We start from the raw sequence: 12,777 nt of genomic DNA on the forward strand, positions 1-12,777 counted from the left end.
AAAATTATCAGTTATAGTCACCCATCAAACTCAGTGGTAGGGCTCTAAACAAAACCTAATTGGTTACATTGCAAACTATAGTCACAACAGATCGTTCTCACCTAATCAATTTAATTCTTATTTATAGCCAAGGTTTGTCTGTTCCGTCCTGGGGACGTATTGCACTAACTTACTAATTTGCAGATCTTAACCGTTTGCTAACGATGGTATTTCGGGTGACCAAATAATCCATGTCATCCCAGACACTTTGAGCTTGAACAGGATTTGTAAACTACTATTTCAATTAAAAGGACCTGGATTTCACTTGAGCGCTGAATTCTTGCTGAGTCTCCTGTAACCATGCATGTGTTACTTAATGTTAATGTGAAACATGCTGGATAAGTCTTTCAATCAAGGAAACAAACCAGTTAAGCACAAGAAGAAATTAACTAATTAGTCGAGCACAGGAGCTTTTCGGTTTTAAAGCAGTTCGGAAAAACCCGAAGTTTGCGTCCAGGATAGGCTCTGGACCCCACGCGACCCTGTATAGGATAAGCGGTTTCAGATGATGGATGGATGGATAACCCAAAGTAGCTCTAAGTGTCCGGGATGATATGGATTATCACCCTAATAGTATTTATTTTAAATAAAAATCCTTCAGTAAACAACCGTCACAGCAATTGAGCGTTTAAAGCAGAAAACCCTGAATCATGGAATAAATTTCCTACATACGATTGGCCACAGACCCTCACATAAAATAAAAAAAAAACTTCAACTACTTTGAAGTTCTTATTGGTAGTCATACGGGAAAAAAAACTCCCTATCGTCAAATTAGTAAAATCGTTCGGAATGTCAAAAAATTACTCGTGGGACTTTTTTTTAATCCGATCCTCATAGTTCATTTTAAATTGCCTTCTGATGGTTAAATTATTCCAAAACATTTTTCCCCATTTAAAAAATTACCTTACTGCTCTTGTACTGTAACTGCTCCCGATCGTCTTCTGAGAAAAAAACCTCGTAACCCCCTCGCACGAGCCGCACTCTACCAGGACTCGTCAGCCGCATGCGCATGCGCAGGTTGTGGAAGCCACAAAACCATAGGGATTTTACTCTGATATTTCGGACAAAAATTAAAAATGTATTTTAAGAAAACAATTACAACGACACTAAAAGTATCATACTGAATTATACATGGGATTCTCAAGTAGCAAGACTACAATAGTATTTTCTTGTAAAATGTACTTTCATGATCTTCGTTGTATTTACAAATTCAGAAAAACCTTCATCTTCTCCTTTTCAGTGCAGCTTATGGAGAGGGACAATTATTTTGCAAATTTATACCCACCACCACCATCCAATAACTCGAATAAGAATTAAGAACCCTTCAATATCCCAAAGAACCATATGACTAACACGTAGAACCATCCACTACATAAAATGGTTCTTTAGTAGGTTATGGTTCTTTATGGAACCACACAGACTTCTAAAGAACCATTATTTTTCTGTGTGTAGTTCTATTTGTTTAATATTATCTTTGAAAGTCTTATTGTACTGTGTTGGCATGATTTGCATAGTGTAGGAATGATTCAGCCTCATACATTGTGATTATGTGTTAATGTAAGTAGTACAAGCATAATATTTATTATTCATGTATTTGAGCTGATTTACATTTTGTTTTGGTATGAAAAGGTTATTTTGATACGTCCCCCATTGAGGGGACCACATATTAAACAGATTTTTGGAACAGGGAGCCGGAAGTGGGGCTTGCCCCGTCCGCTCCAGGCATCGGCCCAGTATTGCAGTGCTTCCAGGAACGGTGCACCTCTACTGCCCCTTGTTGTTGAAAGGCAGAACTGACTGACTGACTAACTGACTGAGTGGGTGACTAATAGACTGAGTGCCTCTGGATGGCCAGCTAATTAGCTGCATGTGCTGTGAGGGAGGGGCCCTGTCCGTGCGTGGCCCCCGTTTCCTTCCGGTTTTCTTTTTTTTTTTTATTTTGAAGTAAGGTGACACGCTGTTTGTGTGGTGGACAGCTGTGCTGAGGTAAGGCATGACGTCATCTTTGCCTTTTGAATTTTCCCTCATGTTTGTTTAAATGATTGCTGTTTCTTGAGAGGACAGGAGGACAGGGAGGAGTCGGGGCCCCGACAGCGACAGCTGCGACGCCCCTGGGCATTCTACTCAGAGCGGGGGCGTCACGGAGACCCGGCTGACGGGGACCTGCTAAGCGGCAGCCCCATATCGACTCGGGTCTCTCTTCATCCCGTATAAATCTTTCGCTTTTTACTAAAGATTTCCGTGGGGTATAGTCATAGTTGTTTGGGTTAATTCTGACTACCACAAAAGTTTACAAGCCCTATTTTGGCAAGAGCTAATCCTAATCATTTTCATCCTTGCCGTTTTAATCACTCATGAATAGATGTTTGTTTTAAGCATTTTAAATTTAATTAAATACTGCAATACTAATTGGAGAAATACATCTTTTCCAATATTGTGCAGCCTAATAATGAAGTACTTAATGTCCTTAATGAAGATATCTAACAACATACGATGCAACATTCAACAGGGGGTAGTGAAGTGATATGTGGCAGATCAAAGTGCCAATTCGATGTGGGGCAGTGATTAGCATGTGGAGAATGCTGCAGCAGTATTACAAAATCAGCAACTCTTTTAAAAATAATAGTGATATAAATATATTATTTATTAATAAGTATATAGAATCAGTACACAAAGTATAAGTATATAAATATAAGCATATAAAGTATATAAGTACATAAAGTATAAGTATATAAAGTTTAAGTATATAAAGTATATAAGTATAAAAATCTTAAGTATAAAAATTATATAAGTATAAAAAATTTAAGTAAAAAAAGTTTAAGGGCTCAGAGGCCTGCTGCTCCTACTCATCAGAGTGGTTCTGTTGCTTGAATTTCTTCTTCAGAGCCTCTGCTAAAATGGCAGCAATGTCCTCTGAGGCCATGGGCGTCCCCTGCGTCAGTCCCCTCCTCGGCACTGGCGTCCCACCTGGCGACCTCAGCACCGGGCGCAGTTTAACACAGGGCAGCTCCGCCAGGACATCCACCATGTTGGGGCCTTTGGTGGGTCCTGCGCCACTTCCCTGACGATGACTCGTCTTCTGCTTGGGGCCCTGGATACTAGCAGGTGGAGGAGGAGGAGGTGGCAGTGGAGGAGGAGGGGGTGGGAAACAGCTTGGAGCTGAAGTGGAGACTACAACAGGAGTCCCAGTGGTCTCCGAACTGCTCCGGGATATATGTGGGTCAGTCAGGGCACCAGCAAGCACGGAGATCTCAGACCGTAAACGGCCCACCTTGTCTTCGAGGGCTGCAATCTTCTTCCAAACTGCCGCCCACTCGGACCCTGCCTCTGCTGCAACAGGAGCATGCTGGTGATCCCCGTGTCCACTGGGGAGGTGGATGCCACTCCCGACCTTTGCAGGGGTTTTGTCATTTTTAGCAACCCCCGTTGCAACAGTCAAGGATGGTGCAGTGGGCTTGCGCACACGAAAGCTGGAACACTTAAAGCATCCCAGACAGGTGTGTAGAAAACCACGCAAGCGACTGAAAGGACCCTTTGCAGACATTATTTAAAGCAATGGAACACAAACAGTAAATGAAGATCGCCCAAATCAAGACCAAGAGAAATAAAAATTACAGCTTCTGCTTCCAGATATACGTAGCAATAACCAATGAGCACGCAGAACCATTCGAGGTCAACTTAGCCGACCGTTTCACGTTCTAAAATTTACAGGATACAGTGGTACCTCAGAAGTCAAATTTAATTTTTAAATTTTTTTTTCTCTCCCAAAATGGCGGCGCGTGCACACGCTGCGGCTTCTCTCTCTCCCGACTAAACAGTGTTTTTGTGTTTTTCGTCCTGGACGTTGCAGTGTTTCTGTACACCTTTGTCGCGTTTATCTGTTCTTAAGCCCATATATAGCCGAACATTTTTGCTCAACATCGGCAGAAACAAACTTTTTAAGTTAGACTCTGTGGACGCCGAAGAGCTGAATGATCTGGGTCTGCTCCGCAGGCCTACTCAATCACCGACCCCCACTCCTGCACCTCGCCCAAAATGGAGGTGCCTCAAGCGGCGTGAGAGAAAGCAGAAGAGGGATAAGAGCGGAGATATCCGAGCTAGGCTGGTGGCTTGCCCACACAAACCCGCTATCCCCTCCATCGTTCTGGCCAACGTACGCTCATTGGATAAGAAACTGGACTACATCCGACTACTATGTTCATCTCAGAGGAATGTAATGGACTGTTGTGTTTTTGTGTTCACGGAAACATGGCTCAGTGACTGTGTCCCGGACCGCGGCATTCAGCTTGACCAGCTAACATGCTACCGTGCTGACAGAGTTGTCGTCGTGGGAGGTAAGACCCGCGGTGGCGGGCTTTGTGTTTACATCAATGACGCCTGGTGCTGCGATGCTGTTGCGGTCTGCAAATACTGCTCACCAGTGTTGGAGTTTATGGTTATTAAGTGCCGGCCGTTCTATCTACCGAGGGAATATACAGCTATACTGTTGTTTACTGTGTATATCCCTCCCACCTCCAATGGTAGCAACAGGAGGGAGGCACGGAATGAACTGTACCAGCACATCAGTGAGCAGCAGACAGCCCACCCAGATGCTTTTCTCATCTTGGCTGGGGATTTCAATCATGCAGACTTAAAGAGTGTGTTTCCCAAAATACAGCAACACATAGACTTTCCTACACGGGGAAATAACACACTGGACCTTGTTTGCACCACCCAAAGAGGAGCTTACAAGGCTTTCCCCCTCCCCCAGCTCGGTGCCTCAAACCACATTACTGTCATGCTAATGCCTGCTTACAGACCCCCGGCGACAACATCCCGGAGCAGTGCCGACGCCAAGAGCTAGCCCCCCCCCACCCCGAAGGGCAGCCCGTACTCAGTCACCCACTCATTCGACGACAAATAGCCCCCCCCCCACCACCAGCCAGGGCAGACACCCAGACATCACAGGATGGCAGCCACAGCCCCCCCAGCTCCAAGAAGCCACTAGCCGCCCATAGCCCGGGGGCCCAACCCCACCACCCGCCAGAATCATGAGGAGACGAGACCACAGCCGACCACCCCCTCCTACATAATGGAATTGGCCAGAATGGACCAGAGAGAATCCAATTCGCCCAATTGTTTTTTTTGGAGGGAATTAGACATTCTCTCCAAACTTATGTGGTCTAGAATTAAATTTCTATACTGAGTAACACATAAATTATTTTTTGATTTCCAGTTCATGAAGATAGTTTTCTTTGCAATGCCTAAGGCAGTAAGGATCATGTGCACTTTATTTTCTTCCATATCTAATACACTTGCATCACCTAAAATGCACAATGTAGGTGAGGTTGGGATATAGCAATTAAACCAAATTCATAGATCTTCACATATCCTTTGCCAGAACTTCTGCACCGGTGTGCAGGACCATATGGCATGCATGTAGTTCTCTACAAAGTTACCTGAGCAGTGGGTGCATAGGTTTGAGTGTATAAGGCCCATTTGGAACATCCTTTGTCCTGTATAATGAGCTCTATGCAGAGTTTTGTATGGTATAAGCTGTAAGTTGGGGTTTTTAGTCATTTTGAAGGTGTTTAAACATATTTCTTTCCAAAAGTTTTGATCTGGATCGATGGATAGATCTTGCTCCCATTTTGAGGTTGGGAGGGAAATTGAGTCATCCATTTTTGACAATAACTTATACATTTTTTGCAATAATTTGGGGCTAGAAAGATTTAAAAATTCTAGCACCCATGGAGGTATTTCTAAGTTAAACTGATTAAGATTGAACCTTGCCTGAATTGCTGGTACTCAAGAAATTTACTTCCGTATTTTGAGACTAGTTCCTCGAATGAAATAAATTTTCCGTTTTGCATAACATGTTCAAGATTTCTAATCCCTTTATCATGCCATAAGGGAAAGCTCAATTTTATCTTTTTTCGGCAAATATCTGGATTGTTCCAAATGGGTGTTAATTTGCAGGGGATAAGTGGAGACCTAGTTATTTTTAAAAATTCCCACCAGGCTGTTAATGAGGTGTTAATACTAAGGCTCTTAAAACACTTATAAAAGGCAGGTCAGACAATTTTACTTCTCCGCAGATTGCTTGTTCTAAGTCCAGCCATGGACTATCTACCGGGCTTGATTTGATCCAATTTGTTATATACTGCAGTCTGTTGGCTAAGAAGTAGTGATAGAAACTTGGTAGTTCTAGACCACCATTACCTTTGGCTTTTTGCAGAGTTTTCAAGCTGATTCGTGATGGTTTGTTCTTCAATAAAAATGACAAGATGCTTGCTTTAAACCAAGCCATAGAGGGTTTATTATTGATCATTGAGAACAAGTAATTGATTTTAGGCAGGACCATCATTTTAATGGTGGCAACTCTTCCAATGAGTGATATAGGTAGAGATTTCCACTGCACAAGATCCTCTTCCACCTTTTTTAACAAAGGAATATGATTCATCTGTACTAGATCTGAGAGTCTGGTGGAAAAATTTATGCCTAAGTATCTAAGGTTACCTGACTGTAAAGGAGTAGTAGTTGTGTTTTGGAAACTACAATTCAAAGGCAAAACTGTTGATTTGCTCCAGTTGACGGAGTAGTCTGATATAGATGAGAACTTATCTATAAGTGATATTGTCTTCAGAAGAGAGGTTGGAGAATTCCTAAGAAAATGTAATACGTCATCTGCATAAAGGCTTATCTTATGGTCTGTTTTTTCTGTTTGAATTCCTTTAATATCTACATTTTGTCTAATTAGTTTGTTGTTTTTAATTGTATTTGATCATTTTAATATTTCATGGCCAATTTTAATATTGTCACTTTGAATGTCAGGGGTTTGAGGAACGTTTTAAAACGTACGTTGGTTTTTAATCAGCTGGCATCTTCCCCTTCAGCATTTGTTTTCTGCAGGAAGTCCACCTCCGGGACCAGCGGGACGAGGCTCTCTTTTCACGACAATGGAAGAGGGGTAGATCCTACTGGAGCGTAGGTGGTGTCCACTCCTCAGGCGTCGGGATTCTTTTTGGCGACCACGCCTTTGAGGAAGTAAGTTAATTTACCGCTCTTCAAGGCAGGGTTTTGGGAGTGGACGCCACATGGAGGGGACAGCGCCTCCGGGCCATATGCATCTACGCTCCAGTGGAGGCCTCGTCCCGTATAACTCTCTCTGAAGAGTTGTCCCCGTTCTGTGTCACAGATCGACACTTGATTTTAGGAGGGGACTTTCACATCGCGTTGGAGGGTAGAGAGGATGTCAGCTCAGGGCATTTTCGCCATTTTATTCGTTCCTTTAAACTTGTGGATGGTTTTAAAACATGCAACCCCAGCATGCTGGGCTTCACCTGGCATAATAGTCGCGGAGCCAGCAGTCGCATCGACTACATTTTAGCTTCACCCCCCGTTGTTTTTGAAAAGGTGTCCTTCTCCCCACAGTGGCCCACTGACCACTTGGCAGTGGAGGCCACTGCCTCCATAGACGCCGCTGTATATGGGGGCGTCTATTGGAAAATGAACCTGCAGATCCTGGAGGAGAGCGATTTTAGACACCTTTTCTTAGATCACTTCTCCGAGTGGCAGAAGGAGAAGCCTACCTTCCCCTCTGTGGCCGAATGGTGGGAGAGTGTGAAGGACGGGATCCGAACCTTCTCCATGCAGTATAGCAAGCAGCGCAGGATGGAGAAGAAATTCTCCATTCTGCAGCTGGAGAGAAGGTTGCGGGATGAATATGCCACTTACAACAATGGGGGCATGTATTAGGATGAATTCACGGACGATTACGTCACCCACATGGCATGGAATTAATCCTTTTACTATAATATTCTGGGAAGTTGTAATTGTGGATTAATTCTGATCGTATGTGGACTGATCGTCCTGAAATTCAGATCAATCGTCCATGATTCACCCCGAATGTTACTAGACTGCACGAACATGTTATTTACCGATCCCCTGTAAAACCTAATTTTTCCATAAATAACTTGGGCTCATAAAAAGAAACCAGGATGCTCATCTTGCATCAAAAGCATGCATTTGAGATGACATTTTAATTGTATAAATGGCCATATGTGTTTACTTAGATTTTAATGGTGTGTAAATATATTGGTTACTTTTATTGCTTTTTTTTTTGCTTATTTTATGGTGAATGGTTCTGCAGATAGTTTGTTTAATACTATTTTAAAATATTTTCAGTAATGTCTTATTGTATTGGCATTCACTTGTATGATGTGGGAAAATTTCAGCCTGTTATATTATGACTATTTCTGAATATCATTGTTTTAGTAGGAAAATGTTTTTAATTCCCTTGTTGACAGTGCCAATTTTTTAAGTGCAGTTTCTATTATATGTTTTAATGTGTTTGTGTCGATGTAAATAATTGTGCAGAACTTTTTAATAAAGTATTTGGATCTGAAAAAAAAAAATCTGTTTTATCAGTTAAATATCTGATACGTCCCCCATGGAGGGGACCACATATTAAACGGATTTTTGGAACAGGGAGCCGGAAGTGGGGCTTGCCCCGTCCGCTCTACGCATGGACCCGGTATTGCTGTGCTTCCGGGAACGGTGCACCTCTACTGCCCCCTGTTGTTGAAAGGCAGAACTGACTGACTGACTGACTATATAAAGTACATGATCTTACCACACTGACATTTCTGATTTTGCTAACAATCATGTACAGTAAATTTAAAAGCTTTTTGTTTTGTCATAAATTATTTATGCTATTTTACAATGCAGATAAAGTATTCCTGTCGATACAAGGAGGATATATTTCTTTTCTCGATGGATGTTGTTTTGAACCTAAAGGTTGTTTTTTTGGAAGAGCAGTATATAGTTACTGCCTACATTTTTTGCTGTGCATGTGATTTTGATGAGAATATTACATTTTTATATCTCTGCGTAGATTTTTTCAGCAATAATTGAGTCTATCCTTGTGTATTTAAGGTTTTGGTAATTCATGATTACCAAATAAGATTTGGTGTCATTGTACAAATATAAGAAGATTCAGTGTGCAGTTACCAGGTTACAAATAAACAAACAAATAAATAAAATGGCATCAGAAGAGAAGTACGATGACAGTAAAATGTGTGAAACTAGTGGAATGTGAAAAATGTGTGTGCATATAAGTCTCCACATGTATAAAGCGGCTGTATAGCATAACAAAAAGGAGCAATGGATAACTGACATAAAGTGCTTACTGTCCATAACGACAATGAGTCATGTACGGCGTAAGATAAACACAACATGCGTTAACTTTGGATATGCATAATGCGCACACAAGAATCATATGTCTTTGGAATCGAGAGAACTATCAGATAACTTCAACAAGTTACCAAATGAATGCAAAATCAAAGATAGGCTATTAATTTCTGCCTGGCACTAACCTTGTATTCCTCTGTCACATGACCGGTGGGAAGTAGGACCCGAATGCAAGCTGTAGGGCAGAACCCCCTTTGCGGGGAGCTTTTCTGGCAGGCAGGCTTGGGCACAGAGACGCAAACAGACAAGGACAGAACTGGAGAACATTGGCCTGGGCACTTTACCAAACTAAGGAATGGGAAAACACAAGGCAGCTGGTAGTGACTGACAGAAGGACAGGAACATGAGGTAAGACTAATAAAGACCAAGCGTGGCTCATTAGGGCCACGTCAGGGAGGAGAACTGGAGAGTAAGGTTGACAGGACGGGCAGGCCATGACAGTAACACCCCCCCACCCCCCAATCCTGTGCCCTCCTGGTGCAAAGGTATCATTAAGGGGACACACAGACCAGGGCAAAACCAAGGACAGCAGGGGAGACAAACCACCAGGACACAACTCATGACAGGCCAGGTAACCCGACAGGGATGCAGACTAGGGACCAAAAGACAAACAGCGGGTGTCAGTGGCAACAAAGGAAACAGAAGAAGGAGACAAAGGGAGGGATTGGGCACCAAAAGGACCAAAGGTGGCACAGGACAGACAGGGCAGGACACAACCAGACAAACAATGTGCAACAAGAATAGGGCCAGGAGAGGGAGCCAGGGGGAACCTAAAGTGGGAAGCAAGAGTGACTGGAGTGGGGGCTGGAAGAGTGAAATCGGGCTAAGAGGTGAAACCAGGGAGAGCCACGGGGAAGCAAGACTACAGATCAAGCTCCGAGGTACCGCAGAAGGGTCGCGGCCAGGGGGGCCTTCGGAGTCCTGTCTGGGCCTGTAGAAGGACGAGCTCCTCTCGTCTGCGCCAGCCGAGGGAAGAACAGCATCGGTAGACGGCGAGGGGTCGGCAGAGCCGGAGGGCATCGAGGAGCAGGCAGGACAGGAACTGGACCACACCGTGGACCCTGCAGAACAAAAGCACAGGCCAGTACCAGTGCCGGAGGAAACCGCAGGTGGTTCCTTTTGGGAACCAATGGATGGGGTCCCCCGAAAAGACCCCCTTGGACCGAGCTGGGGCCAGGCGGTAAGTCTGGGTAGCATACCCCAGATCTTTCCTCCTGGAGCCGAACCCCCGACCAGTTTTCCGTTGACCCTGCCGTTGTCACGGCGATAACCTCCTCGGCTGGGGAAACTCTGGTCACGGGGCTGACACCACGGACTGGGACTCAGGGCAAGAACTGGAGGGTCCCACTCCATGTCCTCCGGGCCGCCTGTGCCTTAATCCATACTAAATGTAATTAAACAGAATGAAGCTTAAAAGAATAAAATGGTAAAGAGAGGAAAATTTAATGTGTAAGTTTCAAAAAACGGGCTCTTGCTTTTATTCAGATGTTTGCAGGCGTTGTGACTCTGTGATGAATGGTGACGTATGAGATCCTGAGAATGGGCTACGCCTCCAAGGGTGAGTGGCAGGTGGCATTTCCCAGGAATTACAGGCTGGAGATGTCTGAGGAGCTCTCCTGGAGTGAAGACAGAAAGAGAAGAAGGGAACAAGCAGAGGGTGTGGGGAGAAAAAGACTGCAGATCCAGTTACAGGTGAATTGTACAAATGCCCTTGAAGTCTTGGTCCATGAGGGATCCAATTTTTAATAATAAAAAAAAAAAAAGACAATAAATTATTTAAAAATAGAGTTTTCATTTATATCTGTCTAGGAGTTAAAACACATAAAATCAATTAACTTACCTGGTGATTTTGGAACTTCTGACCCCAAATCAAAATAATATAGATTATAACTAAATGCATCGTTTTATTTGGGAAAAAGGGATAAATTAAATAAAAGGTTAAATTTGGAATCTAAAACAAAAACAGCAATTTCACATCAGGAATAAATATCATTTCAAGGGTCTTCAGTACATTTTTCCTGTGTCTGCTCCCTTTACACGTAGAGAGTGATATAAACATGTACCAATATGTTAGACTGACTGAAATGAAACAGAGAAAACGTAAAATAAAGAAGTAAGGAAAATAGAGGTTAAAATGCACGGTAATTTGTTGTCGTATTGGCGCAAATGCACATAAAAAATGTACAACCGATTGCTGCATGTATCGCTTTTAAAGGTTAATGCGTACTTGTGAACCAGTTATGTCCATCACTGCGTACATAGCTAACAGAAAGTCAAAACGCATTGCTGTGCTCTAGAACTTGTGAAGTAACTTGCGTGCCTGCTAGCGGCATTCCAGTTCATTTCAAAAGGCATGCACAAGCAGTGCCATCTTGTGGTTTGTCATATATGGCAGATAGGCATGTTGCTGGCCACCCTAAACGAGGACCCAGCATGATGTTGGCCACTGCTGCTGGGCTGCTGTCACAGTTGGTGATTTTTGCTACCTGACTCGACGGTGATCTCAGCCATGGTCCATCTCCTGACCCCCATTATATTTTGTGAATGTAAACCCGTTTAAGTTCACTGCTGCACAGTGGGAAGCAAGTGATCAACTCTGGCGTGTACTGACAACGTAAAATTCGAATAATACTTATCGATGTCAAATATGTGTATCTACATGCAACTAACCAACTATTCAATCAGACTCAGGATGTGCAACAATACCATGCCCATTTACAAAACAATACTCATATACTTTAGTTTGTGTTCACTAAAGGGGGGGGCGAGGCCATTGAAGCACCATGCTTGCATTAGTTATAGGACAGACATGTGATCGTGTTAAATCCCCAAAACACAAAAATAACACAACACTACAGTCACCACATCCTGTCAGCTGGATGGAAGGATACTTTTTTTTTTTCAAACACTGGGAAAGTTGGCCGGTGAAACAAAACTGGGCACAGACAGAAAAGAACCCCACAACTCTCCTCACTGATCTGTCACTCAAAGGTCAACCCCCCCCCCACACACACACACACACACACACACACAGGACAATAGCTCAGCCAAGGCTGGTGATGTTGGAACGGCCACCGGGGGGCGCCACTATGCGGTGGCCAGGGCGCCTAGGGACATTGTCGTCAGCTTGGGGACCTGAAAGGCAGCAACAGACTAATTTCAGAAAGGGCTTCAACTGGATGTGTGCAGTGATCTTTTTCCATATAGAATTTAAATGTTTTAAGGTCCTTCCAGCAAAAATGAACTACAAATAAACTACAAATTTACCTCAAAATGGCAATTCCATGGCAATTATGGATGTTCAGTTGTTAATAATAAAAATATATGTTTATTTATACTCAAAGCTTCATAAAACCACACAGGCAAGATTATATGCTGATCCTGGCTCTGCAGAGGACGGCAAAATAGCGCATTGATATTTGTACTCATGCACCAAATTTATCGACCCATGAAATGAAAGAAGAGTTAATCATGTGGAAGAGAAGAGAGGAAGAGACAGGTAGATTG

The 12,777-nt window shown here is 43.2% G+C and overlaps 2 non-coding genes and 1 pseudogene across 2 annotated transcripts; all 3 read left to right on the top strand.

Annotated features, from left to right (window-relative positions):
* Positions 1-1,614: 1,614 nt before the first annotated feature.
* On the top strand, positions 1,615-1,806 carry LOC140582564 (U2 spliceosomal RNA). Its single transcript, XR_011985466.1, has one exon. It is a non-coding gene; the product is annotated as a U2 spliceosomal RNA (small nuclear RNA).
* A 418-nt stretch (positions 1,807-2,224) lies between these two features.
* LOC140582590 (U5 spliceosomal RNA) lies at positions 2,225-2,355 on the top strand (annotated as a pseudogene).
* Positions 2,356-8,395: 6,040 nt separating this feature from the next.
* Positions 8,396-8,588, top strand: LOC140582627 (U2 spliceosomal RNA). Its single transcript, XR_011985472.1, has one exon. It is a non-coding gene; the product is annotated as a U2 spliceosomal RNA (small nuclear RNA).
* Positions 8,589-12,777: the final 4,189 nt, after the last annotated feature.

Source organism: Paramormyrops kingsleyae, chromosome 24 (genome assembly GCF_048594095.1).
Source record: "Paramormyrops kingsleyae isolate MSU_618 chromosome 24, PKINGS_0.4, whole genome shotgun sequence".
NCBI lineage: Eukaryota > Metazoa > Chordata > Actinopteri > Osteoglossiformes > Mormyridae > Paramormyrops > Paramormyrops kingsleyae.